The sequence below is a fragment of the Bidens hawaiensis genome, unplaced genomic scaffold (assembly GCF_021521415.1).
Source record: "Bidens hawaiensis isolate Kalapana, Puna unplaced genomic scaffold, B.hawaiensis_p1.1 tig00002343_1, whole genome shotgun sequence".
Taxonomy (NCBI): domain Eukaryota; kingdom Viridiplantae; phylum Streptophyta; class Magnoliopsida; order Asterales; family Asteraceae; genus Bidens; species Bidens hawaiensis.
The window spans coordinates 896,277-899,236 of NW_027491127.1; positions in this window are offsets into that span (position 1 = coordinate 896,277).

Below are 2,960 nucleotides of genomic sequence, written 5' to 3' on the forward strand. Positions count from 1 at the left end.
GAACAAAGCACATTGAGGTTGACTTTCACTTTGTCCGTGAACAAGTGGCTCAAAGAAAACTAAATGTTCAATTTATTTCCACAAATGATCAGGTTGCGGATATCTTCACCAAGCCATTACCCTCTCAACGCTTTACATTTTTAAGATCCAAGTTGCAGCTCGTTTCCCGACTTGAACTTGCGGGGGAATGTTAGACTAAGTAATTTATGTTTATAATTCTAGAGGGTCCAGTTTGTATGTATTCTCTTTCAATCAATACAAAGTTATTGCAACCTAGTTCAATTGAGTGATTTGTGCCATCGTGTTTTTCTGGCACGCACAAGTTCGCTCTTCCATTAGTTAATCGTGCGTCGAGCGTTCAACAAAGTATTGAAATGACCATTTTACCCGAAACCTTTAATTCTGTCTAAATATAATCCTCCAAAATAATGGAAAGGATGGGATTCGAATCCCATACCTCCCGTTTAACAACCACAAAGATTACCATCTGAACTAGGTTGCTCTTAGTTATTATTACATAATGTGAAATATATATTTCCACATTCAACACTTCATCTTCCCCAGTTTCCCATTACGGTTTCCTATCCTCAATTCCAAACCATTATCATCATCATAAACACATGTTTGTATAACTAGAACATAGTTAATTAGCTGAAATGCTTGAGAAAATAATAACACGTCTTTCCAGCGAACTGGTACGCTTTATCATTTTCTTTAGCACCCAAATCTTATACAATTTCTAATATTCTCTTTGTTTGAAAATTCAAAAAATAATAGTACGTGGAACCTACAAGTTATGCAATTAAAGCCACCTCTCTTCATCCTCTACAGCATACCGTCCACACATTCTCTTCTTTGTCTAATATCTTAACCCTAAAACAGCCCACTAAATTCACCTCTTAAATCAATCCCAAATCTTAAAAAAAAAAAATAAGATTACTGTAACCATGATCCGAGCTCGCCGAGACTACGTCAAGCGACGAACTGGTTTTCTAGTAAAGTACCCAGCAAGAACTTCGGCCTGAATTTCCACTTCAAAAATACCCCGGATCCAAAAACGCGATGCTCATTGGAAACCTAGGTTCGGTGAATAACGATCCACTTTCATGAAGATGGCGGCGTGTTAGTGGTCGGAGTTGGTAGGGAGGAGAGTGTGGTGCTCTTCTTCGAGTTCGGGTTTAATTCATTGGTGGGATTGGTGATTAAACGGAGGAGTGTTGTATCATGGTGAAAGTGGATACTGGAGCGAACATGAAAAAGCCATTGGAAGCTGTGTTGAAGTAGGAAACAATGGTCATGGTGAATCTTGATTTCACATGGAACTCTGTGTTTGAAAATGGAATGTGACCTTATTATTATTATAATTAAGATAAAATTACCAAATTACACGTGTTGTTAGCTAGTCAATTAACGGATGGACACACTTGTAGGGCATAAATCACTCATATCTAAATATTGGACCTGCATAGTGCCCCGCATGTATAACACATGGGCACAAATCATAATTCTCTCTTTTATGTTTATGCTCTGTGGGTGTATGTATGTTTGTGTGCATATGCGGTTCAAATAAAAATTGAAATTGAATTCAATAAAGTCTATTCCACCATTGAATATGTGATGTGACCTAGAATTGTTCTTATAGTTTTTACATATACTTAAAAATATATACACAATATACTCCCTCCGTCTCATTATAAGTGTTCATATTTCTTTTTTTATCTGTCCCGTTACAAGTGTCCACTTTCAAAATTTATTAGTTAATTTCAAAGTTTACCCTTAAACACACACAATTAACATTAATAAACAATATTGATTAACCCATTTTTCAAGGGAATTATTGTCATTTAGCAAGAAAAAAAGGTAATCATTCAATCCATCTTAAACTTTTTATTTTTCAAACATGGACACTTAAAACGAGACGGATCGAGTATTATTGAAGTCCTATTCTTTCTCATAAACTTATTGAAGAACCACACAAAATAACTAGCCTTCCAATCAAAATAAAGAACTTTTCTTTACATATGATTTAGAGCATTCACATCCAATCTCCTAAATTTATGTGAGGAGAGTATGTAAATTATAGGGTGAGGTTTTGAGTGGTTGTGGGTGTAAATTACAGGGTGGAGAGAAAAATGTAGTGATTTTTTATAAATTTGGGGAACATTGTTTGCCCCTATTTATTTTTTAATATTTGTTGGATTGGTTGTGAGTAAAGGAGACATAAAACTGTAATGATAAAGGTATAAAAAATATTCAGTAAATAGATCTTATCTTAACCTTCGAGTTTAACGATGTTAGGCGTGCAAGTTTTTTTTTCTTATTGTTAATTATACAACTCGAATTGTTTAGCTCCAACTTGTCGTTTGTTATCAACACGCATATGTCAATACTGTAAAAATACTGTACTAAAAATCATATATAGTAAGTAACCTATAAAACCAAAACCAGTGTAATTTGTTTATCTAAACTAAGGAGTGAACCAAATTAAAGCTCAAATCAGGTTGGTGGGTCAAAAATATAGAGTTTGATGAAAGGTTAAGCTAAGTGACATGTTTAAAATTAGACTACAATATGGTACAAATTTAAGTATATAAAAGTATATATCCAACCATAATAAGCTGAAATCAAACAGGTTGATAAGTTTGTTTATGTCCTAACCAAAACACAACTCGTTTATCAAACTAGTTAAGACTCAACTTACGATTTGAAACCGTTTAGCTCCAACTCATCATGTATTATCATGACAATTGACACATAATAAGAAGAAGAAAAACAAATAATTTACATTAGGACTTTCTTTTAGTACAAGAGACCGGAAGAGGATAGTCGATATCACAAGAAATCAAGAACTAGAACACTTGGACTTAAAACACACCTAGATCTAGCTACACACATAAGTCGTGGTTACCTCATCTTGATTATTATTCAACGGTATTCACATGCGGGGTTAAACCACCAAC